The sequence below is a fragment of the Mesocricetus auratus genome, unplaced genomic scaffold, assembly GCF_017639785.1.
Source record: "Mesocricetus auratus isolate SY011 unplaced genomic scaffold, BCM_Maur_2.0 contig_5326_pilon_obj, whole genome shotgun sequence".
NCBI lineage: Eukaryota > Metazoa > Chordata > Mammalia > Rodentia > Cricetidae > Mesocricetus > Mesocricetus auratus.
The window spans coordinates 16,453-34,207 of NW_024433812.1; the positions used below are offsets into that span (position 1 = coordinate 16,453).

At 39.9% G+C, this 17,755-nt stretch overlaps 1 long non-coding RNA gene across 3 annotated transcripts; it reads right to left on the reverse strand.

Annotated features, from left to right (window-relative positions):
- Nucleotides 1-1,500: 1,500 nt before the first annotated feature.
- Nucleotides 1,501-15,575, reverse strand: LOC121138516. 3 transcript variants are annotated; one of them, XR_005875479.1, is made up of 5 exons: nucleotides 15,463-15,499; nucleotides 15,188-15,366; nucleotides 9,328-9,458; nucleotides 3,610-3,787; nucleotides 1,501-1,828 (listed from the first exon to the last, which is right to left on the reverse strand). It is a non-coding gene; the product is annotated as an uncharacterized LOC121138516 (long non-coding RNA). The 3 variants fall into 3 exon arrangements; XR_005875478.1 differs by lacking the exons at nucleotides 9,328-9,458; nucleotides 15,463-15,499 and adding an exon at nucleotides 15,538-15,575; XR_005875477.1 differs by lacking the exon at nucleotides 9,328-9,458.
- Between the last annotated feature and the right edge of the window lie 2,180 nt (nucleotides 15,576-17,755).

A 17,755-nucleotide genomic window follows, 5' to 3' on the forward strand; every position in this document is an offset into this window, starting at 1 on the left:
CACCAACCACTGATCACACCACTTGTATTAGGGGAAACTAACTTATTGAAAGCTGTGTGTGTCACAGAGTGACTGGGAAGCAGATGGCTGTAGCTGGTCCTTTTATTCCTCTCCTTCCTGCCAGCATCCCCTGTCACTCAGAGGTCTTACAGCTCCTCAAGGAGGTTTCAGAGAGGACTAACCTCTGCTCAGTTCCCATATCAACAATTAAGTGACAGGCTAATCTTTGCTTGTATCTTCCAATTGAGAGAAGGCCCAGATCATAATGGAGGGAGAGCAATTTTATACTCTGTCAATAAAAATTACAAGAAATGATTATATTTTTTCCCTGAAAGAAGTAAGCAGATATATCACTCCACACCAATAAGAAGGAAGTTTAATGATATATTACGGGGAAGTTCACCATCTCCTTTTACAGAACTCTTTGCTTTTGTCTATAACATCTGGCATCTCATTAAACGTTTTTTCTAAAACAAATGCAGACTCTTGCTTGGAAGGCAAATTCAGGTTCCACCTATATACTTACAAGTAGGCTTAAATTCCAGCCTATTCTATTTCATGCTGTGTCAATAGGGATACATGAAAGAAATAAATTATTAGAGTAAGTATTTTCCACTTTGTGATTCTACTTGTTAATCCTAATTTCTCCTTTTTTCAACATGATCTTCTTATGGACTCAGTGCTCTCCAAGCAAGTGGCAGCTTAAAACAATTTAACAGCACAACCCCCAACATGTCCTACCATCTGGAAACGAAGTCAACCAAGACAGCTAGTGACTAAAGTCAGCAAGGAAAAATGAGACAGGTTTGCAGTAGGAGATTCACTCTGCCAGTCATTCGCTGACTTTGTAATGTTGGGTATTGAATTGGCTTTAGTTGTTGTGGTTGGTTTAGCGAGACAGGGTCTTGTCATGTACCCTGATTGGTCAGATACAATGCAGCCCATGCAGATTTCTGTCTACCTCAGTCTCCCAACAGCTGAGATTAAAGGGGTGTGCCAGTATATCTGGCTTCTGAGTTTGTTTTCACAGGAAATGTAGTACAGTTTCTATCCCACCTGGTCCTGCAGCCTTTTAGTCCCAAATAATCACACAGATGTTTATAATAATTATGAACTGTTTGGTCTATTGCTCAAGTTTATTATTATCTGGCTCTTACAAATCATTTTAACCCATACTTATGTATGTTTAGCCACAAGCTTGGTAACTTTTCTCAGTAAGGAATTCTCATCTTACTTCCTCTGTGTCTAGCAGGGTGGCTTGTCTCTCCTTTCCTCTTCCCAGAATTCTCCTAGTCTGGTTGCCCCCACTTATGCTTCCTGCCTGGGTGATGGACAATCAGTGATTTATTAAATATATACAGGTGACAAATCTTTACAGTGAAAAAGAGCATTATTTTTCTTTCTTTTCAAAACATGAACCCCAGATCTAATCTCCTTTGTTTAGCTTTTGTTCCTGACCATTATCTATAACAACTTGTAACAAACACAATAAACAAAGACAAATATCCATAATCCATTTTTGGGAATGTGGGTGTAGTTTTCTAGGTTACATTCTGCAAATTGAGGGTGCGGGTAATCCTTTGGGGAGCCAAAGAAAATTTAGGATTATGGCCAAGTATTAACTGGGAAGTATTCTGTGAGGCTGGATCATCTCAACCAGCAGCCTTGAAGTTGTTTTGGATGCAGAATTCAGGAGAAACTGAAACAGAGGTACTCTGAAATGTTGGACCATCTGGGTCATCTGTTCCCTTTGGAGATATTTCAAGGAGTCTTCCTCAATAAAACTTTAATTTTCTTAACACAGAATGAATCCACAGTATCTTATTTCCTGTGGAAACAAAAGCAAAACATCTTATCCAAAGTAAAATACCTTTGACTTAAATTTTAAAGTCAAGGCATTTTCAAAACATATAGGTTAGATTAATCCAGCAGCATTTATAATCAAATATCTTTTAGCAGCTGTTTCTCCTTTCTCAGCAGTCAAACAATTTAAAGAAACACAACAACATACAGTATCTAGACTATCTGTGTATTTTCCATCTTTACGTAACATTTTTTATTATTTTATTTCTCTTATTTTAATTTTTATTTTTTAAGGTACACAGGGTTTCTCTGTGTATCTTTGGTTGTCCCAGAACTCACTCTGTTGCCCAGACTGGCTTTCAAATCACAGAGATCTGCCTGCCTCTGCCTCCTGAGTGCTGGGAATAGAGGCTTATGCCACCATGGGCAGCTACTCTATTTGTTTTCTAAGGATGTTGTCTCTCCTTTTTCTTTTCTATCCCAAGCCTACTTGTATTTTCAGACACACTGTAAACATTTTAGAGTGGTTTTCTTGCTGCTGTTGATTTTTTCTTTTTCTTTTTGTTTTTTTCTTTAATCTTAATCTTTCTTTATGTATACCTCTATCATTTTGTGACCACACGAGTCTTTATTCTGCTAAGCTGCATGGCTAGGATTAACACTGCAGCTTTGGAGGCTGGCACTGCCCCATTCCTTGGCTTCCTGGGAGTCTAGCTTCATGGTAGAAGTACTGGAAGGAACCATCTTTATTGTCCCAACTCTGCAGAGTTTCTCGTGCATGACACCACCAAGAAATATGCACAAGATGCTCATAAACTCCATTTAAGTGTTTGGTAGCAGGACCTCTTAAAAGAGTTGTGCAGTTTTGGCTACTAATACTGAGTCAGTAACCATCTCTTAAAGGAGCTGTGCCTTTGCTTGACTCTAGCAAACAGAGCCCACCTGAAAAAATGCTGCTACCAAGAAGCCATGCTTTCCTCTATTTCTTAATGTTTAGAATCCCTTCCCAAGCTCTCTCTGGATTTATGCGGATGTAGTTGCCCAACACTGGGCACCATTTGTAGACAGAAGCTTCTGTCCTACCTGGTCCCACAGCTATTTAGTCCCAAATAATCACACAGAGACTTATATTAATTATAAACTGTTTGGTCTGTTACTCAGGCTTATTACTATCTAGCTCTTATAACTTGTATTAACTCATAATTCTTGCCTATGTTTAGCCAAATGGCTTGGTAGGTTTTCTCAGTAAGGCATTCTCTGTGTCTAGCTGGTGACTGTATCTCTCCTTTCCTCTTCCCAGAATTTTCCTAGTCTGGTTGCTCTACCTATACTTCCTGTCTGGCTACCGGCAATCAGCATTTTATTAAATCAATATGAGTGACACATCTTTACAGTATACACGAGCATTATCCCACAGCCCCTATGTGTTTCAGTCTCTTATACCACACACACCAGCATTTTCTTCCTTTTTATATGGCAAACTTTTTCACTCCATGCATGTACATTTTGACTAGTTCTGTGAAATTTTTACAGTATGTTTTGCTCCTATTCACCCCCTCTTCTAATTCCTCCCAGATACAAGCCCCTTTCCCAACTCACTTAACTTTGTGGTCGCTTTCATTTTTACCCTATCAAATCCCATATACTCTTGGATATATAACCTTCCAGTGGAGTATGTTTGACCAAACGGGGCTATACTCTTAAAGAAAACAGATTCTCCTGTCCCAGCAGCTATCAATTGCCAGCAGCTCTTTGGCTAAAGGTGGAGCTTGGTGTCCACACCTCCTCTCCACCCTAGGATCTGACCTGGCTGAAGCTTGCACAGCTCTCGTGAATTCCGTCATAACCACTGCCCTCCCATGTCCAGAAGACCGTGTTTGTTTGTAGCTATCCAACACCTCTAGTTCTTACACTCTTTCTTCCTTCTCTTCCACACTGATCCTGAGCCTCTCAGAGAAGAAGTGTGACACAGACGTGGGCTTTCCTGCAGAGGAATGACCCATGTGAGACCAGAAGAAAGCTGAGTTAACACAGCTTACTCCAAGAGTCTGATACTGGGCAGTTTATTTTTCACATAGTTAAGCACAGTACAACTTTGGGAAAAGTTTCCTCGTGACTTCTATCACAACAAAGCTGAAAACATGACTACATAGAAACTCGGTTGCAATGCAGATGTCCTTTTCCGAGAACCTCTGACCTCTTCCTTAAGAGTGGGTTCTGTTGACCAAGGAGCAATGCTCAGGATAATGGTCTGGGGAGAAAGGGTCTGTAAAAAGCTGAAGAATAGACTTTTTGCAAGATACATGGGACCTCTTCTATAAGAACTGTTCTATTGACGGATAAACAATACTCAGGAGTCTGGGATACACACAGTAGTCTGGGGATTCAGTGAAGCCTGTCCTTACAGCAAAGGATCACTAGACTATTAATAATATCCACTCCCAGCCTTCTGGGTAAAAAACAGATCTAAATACCATCCACCGAAGAGAAAAGTATGACATTACTGATTTCTCTAGTGCTATCTGTGAGCATGAGAAACTAGTTCCCTTTTACACATGGATGTCCCATTTAGGGTTGAATCTTCCACAGTCTTACTATAGTCTCTGCAGGCTGACCAACTGCGGATATCTGTGTTAATCACCAGATACTGCAAATAGATGCTCTTCCAATAATAGTTGAGATATTGTTTAATCTATAGGTATAAAGATAAGTCATTGATAATGCATTTAATACTATGTCCATTTAGCAGTAGGTCTTACCTAGAGCCTATGATGTGTCTAGCCACAGGTTTTTAGCCTAATAATGGTACCAGAATTGGGTTTCACCTTATGGAGCAGCACTTACACCCAATCAAAAGTGGTTGTTCCTCCGAGTGTGCATGTCTATATAGGCCAGTCATTATTGTAGCTTGTGTGGTTCACAACTGAGTAAGACTGATGTTTATCCTGACATGAAGCCTTCGTCACTCCTTTCAGACATTGTCTAAGGACATGTATTCACAAATACTATATTTTCACACACTGTTTGGTTTATTCTTTTTGTATACTCAATCTCACATGTAGATATGTTACATGATTTTAAATAAAACACAGTAACTCCCTAAAGTTTTGAAACAATAAACTATTAATTGACACCATGCTCTACCAGAGACCACTCCAGCCAACAGTAGTCTAGCTAGGCCACCAAGCAGTAGAACTTCCCTGCTCTCTCAGTGACCTCCCCACCTAACTCTCAATCGCAACCCTCTCTGTGTCACCATATCCCAGCTCCCAAGATAAGTGGAGACCCCTGCCTGAACACAAGAAGTCCAGCCCCCAACTCAAATGGAGGCCTCTTGCTCAATCAGAGGACACTCTGGTCAGAAAACCAGAAAGGAAACAGAAACCAAGGGGGAAAACCTCCATCTAACTAAGACAAGCTCAAAAGATGGCACTTAGACCCCAAAGCCAAATTCCCAGAGGCCAGCATGAGAATATAATCTACAACATCCAGGATAATATGTCATTACTACCAGAGCCCAGCTATCCTACTAAAACAAGCTCTGAATATTCAAGTGCATCTGAAATACAAGAAAAAGACCTTAGAAGGTGATAGTGACCCTCAAAGAGGAAATAAATAAATTTCTAAAAGAAATTGAGGAAAAAGAAGACAGAAAATTGGAGAGAATTAATGAATCCCTTAAAGAATTGGTACAGGAGACCACTTCCTGAACATAACTCCAGTAATATAGACGCTAAGATCGACAATTAATACATGGGACCTCCTGAAACTGAGAAGCTTCTGTAAAGCAAAGGACACAGTCAGCAAGACAAAAAGGCAGCCCACAGAATGGGAAAAGATATTCACTAGCCCCACATCTGACAGAAGGCTGATCTCCAAAATTTACAAAGAACTCAAGAAGCACGTCTCCAAAACACCAAAGGATCCAATCAAAAAACGGGGTACAGAACTAAATCGAGAATTCTCATAAGGGGAGTCTAAAATGGCTGAGAGACATGTGAGAAAGTGCTCAACATCCTTAGCCACCCAGGAAATGCAAATCAAAACAACTCTGAGATACCATCTTACTCCTGTCAGAATGGCTAAAATCAAAACCTCCAATGACAGTTTATGCTAGAGAGGATATGGAGAAAGGGGAACACTCCTACACTGGTGGTGGGAGTGCTGACTTGTACTGCCACTTTGGAAATCAGTATGGAAATTCCTCAGGAAAATGGGAATCAGTCTACCAACAATTCCACTCTTAGGCATATACCCAAAAGATGCACATTCATACAACAAGGATGTCTATTCCACTACGTTCATAGCCAGAACCTGGAAGCAACCTAGATGTCCCTCAACTGAAGAGTGAATAGAGAAAATGTGGTAAATTTACACAATGGAGTACTATTCAGCGGGAATAAACAATGGAATCTTGAAATTTGCAGGCAAATTGAAAGCACTAGAAGAAACCATACTGAGTGAGGTAACCCAGTCACAAAAAGAAAAATGTGGTATGTACTCACTCATTTATGGATTTTAGACATGAATCAGGGGAGTGCCAGCATACAATCCCACTGCCAGAGAGTCTCTGAAACAGAAGCTTCATACAGCGACTGATAAAAGCGTAGGCAGATACCCACAGACAAACACTGAACTGAACTCCTGGAATGCAGTGTCAGAAAGAGAACTGATGGACAAAGGAGTTAAGAGTGGGCTGGTTTAGCCCACAGACACAGCTGACCTGAACAAGGGGAGCTCTTGAACTCCAGATTGATGGCTGTGTGGAAAGCATGGGGCTGACCCAGACCCCCTGAATGTGGGTGTCAGTTAGGAGGCCTAGGTAATCTATGAGGCCTTGGGTAGTATTTATTCCTGGAGTACAAATAGAAGTTGAGTGCCCATGCCACAATATGGGAGGCTTTCTCAGCCAGAACTCTTGGAGGGAGGACCTAGGCCCTGACCTAGTTGAAATGACAGTTACTGGATATCCACCATGGAGTGCCTCACCCTCCTTGGGGATCAGACTAGAAATAGGGTGGGGGACTGGGGGACCTGCTGGGGAGGGAGGGGGAGTAGGGGAGGGAGAGGGAGCTAGGATTGACCTGTGAAACAAGATTGGTTCTAACTTAAATTTTTAAAAATCTAAAAAAAGGAAGAAAATTGGAGAGAATTAATGAATCCCTTAAAGAAAATGAAGAAAAATCCAAACAGCTATAAGAAATTAATAAACTGTCAAAGACCTGGAAAGGAAATAGAAATAATAAAAACACACATTGAGGAAATTCTGACCATAAAAATCTAAGTAAATGAACAGGGTCTACAGACAAAACCACCACCAACAGAATAATAGAGATGGAAGAGACAATATCAGGTGCTGAAGACATGATAGAAGAAATAGGTTAATAGCTCAAAGAAAAATTTAAATCTAAGAAAATTCTGATACAAAACAGTCATGAAATCTGAAACACTATGAGTAGACCAAACGTATAAGAAAAATAGAAATAGAAGACAGAAATGTATTCTTGCTTAAAGGCCCAGAAAATATTTTCAACAAAATCATAGAAGAAAATTTTCCTAAAGAGAAGATGCCTATAAATGTACAAGAAGCATGTAGAATACCAAATAAACTGGACCATAAAAAAGTTCCCTAAACACATGATAATCAAAGCAGGGATACAAGGAACATATCTAGCCATAATAAAAGCAACATAGAGCAAGCCCACAGCCAATAACCAATGGAATGGAGAAAAACTCAACACAATACCACTAAAACCAGGAACAAGACGAGGCTGGACACTCTCTCTATGTTTATTCAAAACAGTACTTAATGTTGTAGCTAGAGCAATAAGACAACTGAAGGAGACTAATGGGGCACAAACTGGAAAGGAGGAGATGAAAGCATTATTACTTATACATGATATGATAGTATTCAAAAGTGACCCCCAAAATTCTACCAAGGAATTTCTACAGCTGATAACCACCTTTAGTGAAGTGGCAAGATACAAGTTTATCTCAAAACATTCAGTAGCCCTCTACTAGACAAAAATAAACAGGCTGAGAAAGAAATCATGGAAACTACATGCTTTGCTTCACAATTACCACAAACAATATAAAATATATTGAGGTGACTCTAACCAAGCAAATGAAAGACTTGTATGATACAACTTCAAGTTTTTGAAGAAATAAATTGAAGAAGATATCACAAGACAAAAACATCTCCCATACTCTTTGATACGTAGGATTGACAGAATAAAAATGGTTATCCTACCAAATCAATCCACAGATTTGGTGCAATACCCATCAAAATTCCAGCACAATTCTTTAGCTTGAAAGAACAATACTCAGCTTCATATGGAAAAAAGCAGAATAGCTGAAACAATCCTCTACAATAAAAGAACTTGCAGAGGTATCACCATACCTGATTTCAAGCTCTACTATAGTAATAAAAATAGCACAGTGTTGCCATAAAATCAGACACGTGGATCAATAGAATCAAATCAAAGACCCAGACATAAATCCATACCTATAAACACCTGATTTTTTTATAAAGAAGCCAAAATGATACAATGAAAGAAAAAAAACATCTTCAACAAATAGTGCTGGCATAACTAGATATCTGAATGCAGAAGAAGACAAGTAGATCAACGAACTCAGAATAAATTGGTTAGGCTGATCCAAGGAAATAGCCTTGAATGCATTGGTACAGGATACAACTTCCTGAATAGAACACCAGTAGCTCAGACAGGAAGATCAATAATAAATAGGACCTGATGAAACTGAAAAGTTTCTGTAAGGCAAAGGATACTGTCAACAGGACAAAATGGCAGCCAATAAAATGGGAAAAAAATCTTCACCAACTCCATATCTGACAGAGGGCTGATTTCCAAAATATACAAAGAACTCAAGAAACTAGACATGAAAAAAACAAATAATCCAATTTAAAATGGGTTACAGATATACACACAGAATACTCAACAGAGGTATATCGAATACCCAAGAAACACTCAAATAAATGTTCAACAACCTAGCCACCAGGGAAATGCATTCAAAACCAGTCTGAGAGTCCATTTTACACCTGTCTGAAAGGCTAAGACCAAAAGCACAATTGACAGCTTATGCTGGAGAGGATATAGAGCAAGGAAAATACTCCTCCATTGCTGGTGGGAGTGTAAATTTTACAGCCACTTTGGAAATCAATATGGTACTTTTTCAGAAAGTGGAAAATCAATATACCTCAAGACCCACATATACCACTCTTGGGCATATACTAAGGAATGCTCAGTCGTACCACAAAAACACTTGCTCAACTATGTTCAAGGCAGCTTTATTTTTAATAGCTAGAACTTGGGAACAACCTGAATGTCCCTCAACTGAAGAATGGATAAAGAAAACGTAGTGCATTTACACAATTGAATATTAATTACACAGCTGTTAAAAAATAACATCATGAAATTTGAAAGCAAATAGATAGAACTAAAAAAAACATCCTGAGTGAGGCAACCCAGACCAAGAAAGACAGCTACAAACATGGTATGTACTTACTTGTAAGTGGATATTAGTAGTAAAGAATGACCACGCTGCAGTCCACAGAGAGGACAGGTGACAAAGAGGGGTCAATGGTGGAAACATGGATCTCCCTTTGATTGGTAAATAGAATAAATCCTGTGAGAGAACTGGGGGCAGGAAAATGAGGTATCAGTTTGGGGATTGTGGGTGAAGGGATTAATGACAGAAGTGACTGGAAACAGGGACATTTCTGGGCCTGGTGGAAACCTGGTGCAAAAGATACTCCTAGGAATCTACAAGGATGACCCCAACTAAGACTCCTAGCGATACTGGCACTGGCCATCTCCTGTGACCAGGAAAGACTTCCAGTGAAGTGATTGGAAACCAACCCAGACATATGATCTTTGACCCACAGTCTATCCTTCCTATGGGATGTGCTGAGTTAACAGTGCCACACAGATTATGGCAGTGGCCAACAAATGAGTGGTCCAGTCTAAGACTCACACCATAAGAGTGAGTCCACCCTTGACACTGCCTGGAGTGACCAGGACCCAGAGGCTGGATGGCCCAGAGACCTAGGATAGAACCAAACACAACTGGAGGGGGAACTATAAATATGATGGCCTTACAATATTATGCTGTACTCGTAGATTGATGAATGCCACTACTGTCATCAGGGAACCCTCATGAGTAACTGGTAGAAACAGATGCAGAGACACACAGCCAAACATTATACCAATCTCAGGGAATCCCACTGAAGAGAGCGAGAAAGGATTTTAAGAGCCAGAAAGGTCAAGGACATTGGAAGAAACCTACAGAATCAGCTACTCTGGGTTCATAGGAACTCACAGGTTCTAACCAGACAAGCAGGGAGCCTGCATAAGACTAACCTAGGCCCTCCACAGATATGTGATAGTTATGTATGCTGGTCTACCTGTGGGACTCCTAACAGAGGGAGCAAGGGCTGTCCCTAATGCTTTGACTAGCTTTGGGGAAGCTATTCCTCATACTGGGTTGTCTTGCCCATCCTCAATACAAGGAGTGCTTAATCCCATTACAACTTGCTATGCCATGCTTTGTTCACACCCATGGGAAGCCTGACCCTTTCTGAACAGAAACAGAGAACTTGAGTGTGTGGGATTATGAACAGGAGGGATCAGGTGATGGAGAGGAATGGAGGGAGAGTATATGGGGAGAGATGCCAGGGATTGGAGGACATATGTGGGAATGATGGGAAAACCTAGTGTAGCAAGAACATCCAAATTCCACAGGGTGACCCTAGGGAGGATTCCTTGTGATGACATTCTTATCTGCTCACAGATCAGTGCCTAGTCCAATCATCATCAGAGAGGTTTCCAAAGGCAGCTTGTAGGAGCAGCTGCAGAGACTCACAATAGAACATTAGGTAGAGAGAGTGCATATTGGACATCTCTACCTGGTCCCTCATCTTGGATCTCAGGGAACCCCTCAAAATAGGGGGATGAAGAATTGTAGGAGGCAGATGAGTCAAGGATACCAGGAAAATATGGGCCATAGATATTAACTAAGCAGGCCTCATAGGGATTAACAGAGACTGAAGTGGCAATCGCAGAGCCTGTGTGGATCTGTGGTAGTTCCTGTGAATATACGTTATTGTTGTTTCAATTGGTGTTTCTTTATGGGACCTCCAACAGTGGGAGTGGGGTTGACTCTGACTCTCCTGCCTGCTCTTGGGACCCTTTTCTCATTGCTGGGTTGCCCCATCCAGCCTTGATATGAGGATTTATGCCTAGTCTTATGGCACCATGATACACCTCATGTGGTTGGTATCCCCTGGGAGGCCTGCCCTTTTCTGAAGGGAAACAGAGAAAGAATGGATCTGGGGGAGAGAGGGAAATGTGATTGGGAGGAGTGGGAGGAGGGACTGGGAAAGACTGGAAAAATGCATTTAGAATGTACTGAAAACAAAAAAAAGTTATTAAAAAGAAAAATTATGAAAGGAAAAAAGTCTGAATGACAGTTTAGAAAGAATAAATTTCATGAAAGAAAAGGGTTAACAAAAGAGGACTAGAAAGAAATTCAGCTTGTGTGGCATGAAGCAAAGCCTAATACTGAGAGGGGAGAAAGAAAAGAAGAAAACATCATGAACTTAAAAGGATGTAATGAGGACAAGCTGCACACTTCTGCATCCCCATGAGTCTGGGAGAAAAGATTTCATCTGTGATTTGGTTGTCTAATACAGACTAGTCAGCTTTGGATCCATGTACCCCCAAACAAGAAATGGACTCAGCCTGTCTGGTTGTGTATGTGAGAGTGTGTGTGTGTGTGTGTGTGTGTGTGTGTGTGTGTGTGTGTGTGTGTGATGTGTGCATACACACACACATGGATGTAACAAACTATCAAAGACAAAAGGAGCTACCAACTTGAAAGTAAGGTGCATGTGAAGGGTTCAATGTAGGATAGCTAGGAGAAGCTAGAGGGAGGAAAGGGAGGGGAAGTGATTAATTCTCTTTGAATTAAAAACATTCTTTTAAAAAGAGGTGACAAACATGGAGAGGCAAGCTGGAAATATCAAGAGACAACAGACTACAAATAGGAACAGAAATATTGAGCATGAGGTCTTTTAAAAAAATTACAGACAATAACCTACAGTGTTAATGCATATGGCAGGAAAAGGGATATTCTTGTTTCCTCGCCATTCTGCATCCATAAACGAAACAGAAAAGAAGATATCCCATGGGCTAAATTGAAGACCCAGTGTTTAATAACACTTGTAGCTTTTGTTTACCCCATGATGAACACCTGAAAAGCAAATAGCCATCCATAATCCTCAAAATAAACAAATAATTAACAATGAAACAAAAATAAGCCTATAACTATTTTAGATTTACTATTTATGTCCAAATTGATTGAAAAATATAGCTGAATGTAGTTCTCCATCAACTTAGGTATTTTATTTTATGATTCTAGGAAACAAGTATTTTCCTGATGGCTGTGTGTTAGTATATTTTTTGGTTGTTGTCAACAAGGCAGCGGATCCTTCAGTCGGGCTTCTATCTCACCACCTCGGAGAATGGAGTATACAGACCCAGATGGTGGATTTTTATTTACACAAGAGTGACAACTTGCACGTGAAAATAGAGGTTCTGAATTCTCAGTAGTGAGAGGAACCCAACTGAGAGCAATTGCCAGTTACTGTTGCAACTCTACACTTTCTTCAAGCCTAGGGATATCAGGCGAGAGGTTACCAGAATGTGTGACAGCTCTGACATCTAGATCGGCAAGTGAGTGTCCATCAAGAGTGGGCCTCTGAGAGCAAACCTATGGAAAACACTTTGCCAAAAAGACTGAACACATCAGGGGTAGGGACACTCAAAGAAGGCAGGAATTCCCCCCAAGACAGGAACAAGTTCTCTTGACTGCAGTAGATCTCCAGCTGAGATGGTTAGTTTTTGGTTTTTTAATATATATTTTATTTAACTTTTTATATATGTCACTCTCAGTTCCCTTTCCCTCCCCTCTTCCCCCAGCCCTCCATTCATCTGAATCCCCCATCCCAATCCATCCCCCTTCTGCTCCCCAGGGAGGGTAAGGCCTTCCATGAGGGATTTTCAGAGTCTGTCATTTCATTCAGGGACGTGCCTATTATCACCATATTATTTACTTTAACTGGTAACTTGGGTCTATGATATTGTATAGAAGTTTGCCAAAATATACGTTTTGTGTTTCCTCTTGATATAATTGATTCATCCTTTGGAGCTAATGTATTATCCAGTGCCGTATTATTTACAATGGGCAGTGGATCTTTTAATTTCCTGGGAGAGGCTGTCCTCCACTGTTACTGGGAATGACCAGATAATCTTTATTTTCGGGGCCTTCTGAGGCCCCTGTTTATGTTTCCCAGCTGTAAAGGTCTACCTTGTCTATCTGTAGTCGACCAACATTCCTTGGTCCAATGTTCTTCCTTTCCACACCTCCTGCAGAGACCGGAAGGCTGAGGCCTTCTGTCCGAATCATTCCTGATAGAAGCATTATTTCTAGAAATGCGTTGTCTACAGTTCCTACTCAGATGTCCTATTTTACCACAGTTAAAGCAAGTGTCATCTTTATATCTGTTAAAATTTTTGGAGATTGCCTCCCCTACCCAGGCGTCTATATCGTCACAGGTAGGGTATTTGGCATCCTGGTGTCTCCTCAAGCCTGTAGAAATCGCTTCACCTACCCAAGCTCCCGTACCCTGACTTTTACATTCAAGGTTAGCTGCATATAGGACCAATTCCTCCAATGCCACTGATCTTATTTTTAATGGCCAAAGTACCTGCTTGCATTGTGGATTTGCGTTCTCATATGCCAAAGATTCTATAAGGAGTCACCTAGATTCTGGATTTGTTACTTGTACTTCTATTGCTCTGGACAATCTCTCTAAAAATTCAGTGAACCTTTCCCTTGGACCCTGTACTACCTTGGTATAGGGTTGCATTATGTCTCCTGTTTCACAAACCTTATCCAAAGCATTCAAAGCAGCTCTACAGCATAAAGAAAACATGTGCTCATCATATGCAGACTGAACCTGCAGGTCAGCGTAAGCACCCTCCCCATGAATCTTGTCTTGGGGTGCTTCATAGCCATTCTTTAATTCATGAATCTCTAGGGCTTTCGCCTCTTGCCTCCATAAAGCTCTCCATTGAATTTGACATGAATTCTCAAGCACTGCCGAGGCTAATTGGGCCCAGTCTCTTGGGGTTACTGTATTTGCAATGGCCCATGAGGTTAGGAACTCTCTGATATAGGGAGAATGAAGACCATACTAAACAATGGCCTCCTTGATTCCCTTTAGGTCCTTCATCTGTACAGGTTCCCACTGATAAACAATGGGACCATTTGGGTGCTTTTTTGTTAATGGTTTTTCAAATACAGATACTGGGTAAACCATAGGTGAAGGCATAGCAACCTTAGGGAGATCTTTCCGGCATTGAGAGGTGTGGGGAAACCCCTGTCCTGACTTTGCTGCCTGTATGTCTGATTCTGAAGTATCAGATTGGAGGTCTTCTAAGACCTGCAATCTATTCATCATTGTTTCTCTGATCTCTTGAAGTTCTTGGGTCAAATAATTTTCTAAGGACGTCATGGAATCGTTCATTTTCTTTTGCAGTCATCATTTACACGTGATTCCAAATATTCCTCATCCTTAGAAAGTATCTCAATGGCATGTAAACTGCCTTCCAAAAATAACGTTCTATCAGCTAGTTTGTCATTGCTCTCAGACATGGAACAAATCTTTTCTGTTAGCTTTTCAATCTTATATTCCAGTCTTTGTAGTTTGCTAGTGAAATCATCAAACATGGAACAGTTTTGTTGGTTAAATGTTTCAACATTATATTCCACTTTTTCTATTCTGTGTGTTGAATCGATAGGTATGGAACACATTTTTCCTGAAAGAAATTCAATTGTATGTTCTGTCTCTTTAAACCTGTTTGTCAGACCTACATTATCATTTTTAATATCCTGAATATTTTCTACCAAATCTTCCTTACTATCCTGCAAGGAATTTTCCATTTCCTGAATTTTTTGTTCTAGGATTTCATAACCATCTTGCAATGACTGTATGACCTGTATAAGTTTGTCATATTTTGCCCTATTTTTGAACCATTTCTTTAGCAAAATTATATGGATTATGAAACTAATAATCACCATCGTGGGTAGGAAGTATCTTCCAGGTAGGTCCTCAACCCTTTCAAAAATCCCATCCATACAAAAAACAAGAAAATTCTTAACATCCTGCATCGTAATGTTAGTTGACATTGTAAAAGCAGTTAAGTTTGTTACCAGTGGAGTTTTATTCAGGCCAAAGTCAGCAGGCCACCAGTGAAAGAGCAAGTGGCTGCAAGAGAAATCTCGGAATACAACTTAACCTTACCAGCAGGTTGAAGGTACTGGTTCCCGGTGGTGGGAATTGTGCCTTGCTGAACGAAGTGGTGGGTAACTTAGCGAAAGGAGAGCCCATGTGTGCCTGGGGCCGGCGGTGGTTGGGCCGAGGAGCAGCCGCTTTCTAGGTGCCTGGATCCAGGTTCTGGAACTTCTGACACCAAAATGATGCTGCAATGATAAACGACACACTTACTGAAAGTAAAAGTAAGTATTTATTGTAGAAATTACCCACAAGAAACAAACAAGTAACCCAGATAAGCTGACTAGTTTTCCATCGCTGAACTGGAAGCCAGAAAGCCGGGAAAGAGAACGAGACTTCCGCTGTTCAGTCTTTTATACCTTCCTCCGTAACACCCCTAACCATGCCCAAAAGTGGGCCTGGCTAGTGACATAGTTCACCGCCTATGTCCGTATATGTCTTTGGTCATGCCTAAAGTGGGTGTGGTTAGCGATGCGGTAAACTGCCCTTTTATTACCTCATCTTTATGCACCTCTACTAAGTCACATGGTTAATGGAGGAGACTGTTTCCTCCTACAAAGTATGGATATCTAGTTCACCTAGAAGTGTTTGTTGAAGAGACTTTTTTGTTCAGTGTGTATTTTTTGACATCTTGATCAACACTGACTTGTCTGTATCTTGATTTATTTTCTGGTCTTCTGTATCTTGGTCTACCACCTGTTTGTGTGCTGGTTTTCATCACCAAAGCTCTGCAGTACAATTCAGGATGATGTATTGTAATGTATAATTGTGATGCTTCCATACTCTTCTTTCAAATTAGGGCTGCTTAACTGAAGATAAGGTTCAAATCCTGCCTTCACCTATTCTGGAACATTTTTTGCTTCTATATGAGTTTTAAGATTGTTTTTCTACTTCTGTGAAGAAGCTCTTGGAAGATGGATGGAACCTGTGTCAACTCAGCAAGACTGTGTGTGATAACACAGACATTTTTACAATATTGATTCTGCCAATTCAAAACACAGGATGTTTGTCCATCATCTAGTGTCTATTTCAATTTCTTTCTTTGACTTCTTAAAGTATTCATTGTAAAGACCATTCATTTCCTTGATTAAGTTTATTCCTGTACATTATTTAGACGTCTTTGGGTACGTGTTTTTTTTTTTAATTAGAAAATTTGAACTACTATTCATAAAGTCATTGAGTTTTGTATGGCTTTGTACCTTTCTACTTTGCTGAAAGATTTTATCAGCTCTAAGAACATTCTGGGAGAATTTTTAGGATGGTTAAATAGGTCCACACTAAAAGTGATAAATTTGCTTCTTCCTTTCCTACCTCTATCCCTCCTATTTCTTTTTTTGTTTTGTTTTGTTTTTTGTTTTTACGAGACAGGGTTTCTCTGTATTGTTTTGGAGGCTATCAGTCCAGGCCGGCCTCGAACTCACAGAGATCCACCTGCCTCTGCCTCCCTAGTGCTAGGATTAAAGGTGTGCGCCACCACCGCCCGGCTTCCCTCCTATTTCTTTTGTCTTCTTGATCTGACTAAAATTGGAAGCATCATGTCAAATAAAAGTGGAGGAAGTAAGCAATCTTCTGCTTCAGATTTAAAAGAAATACTTTCAATACTTGCACATCAGGTATAATACCAGCTGTAAGTTTACTGCACATAGTTTTATTGTATACAGTCACGCTCTTTCAATTTCTAGTTTTTTAGGACTCTAAATGTCAGCATATTTACAGCTTCCATCTGCTTGGTAGGTTCATTTCTGTCCTTTGACCCTCGCGTTTTGGGTGTTTCTGCAGCATTTCTTAGAGACAAGAAGTATTTGGTCTTCTTTTCCTCAATTGTTGTTTTTTTCTTTTGTTTAGTTTTTTATCCATTCAGTTAGTCTACATCTTTTAATTGCTGTGTTTACATCATTTTCATTTAAAATTATAGTTGAGAGGTCTTAGTTCTTTCCCATGGTTTCCTACTATTTGGTTGAATTACTAGTTATTTTTATCTTTCCCTGTTATTGTCAGTGGTTTGTTCGTTTACCTTCTTGTGAAATACATTCTTTTCTGCCATATTAAGGATTGTATTGGTTTTATTATTCCTCTGTGTATAATATTCCTTTAAATACTTCCTGCAGTGCTGACTTGGTTGTCATTAATTGTTTTAATCCGTGTTTTTTCTTGAAATTCTTGTTCTTTCATCCATTTTAAAAGACAACTTTGCTGGAAATAGCAACTTGGTTAACTATTTTCTTTTCAATCTTGAAGTACACATCCCATGCCTTCTTGCATTTTAGGCTTGATTATCACAGATGCGACTTATTCTGATACTTCTGCCTTTGTATGGGAATTGGTATTTTCTTTCTATCATTAATGTTGTTTAATTTATTTGTATTTTTGAAAACTTGAGTATGATATGTCATAGAAAAGTTTTCTCTGGTGTTGTCTTCTGTAGTTTCCTTTGTTGGTTTGGCAAATGTTCTGTGATGATTTCATGATAATATGATATTATTCTTTATTTCAGCTCCTTATTGTTATGGTAAAAGCTTCATCCCAGTCACTGGCATCCATATACCCAACGAGTCTGGAATGTTATGATGGAATTTC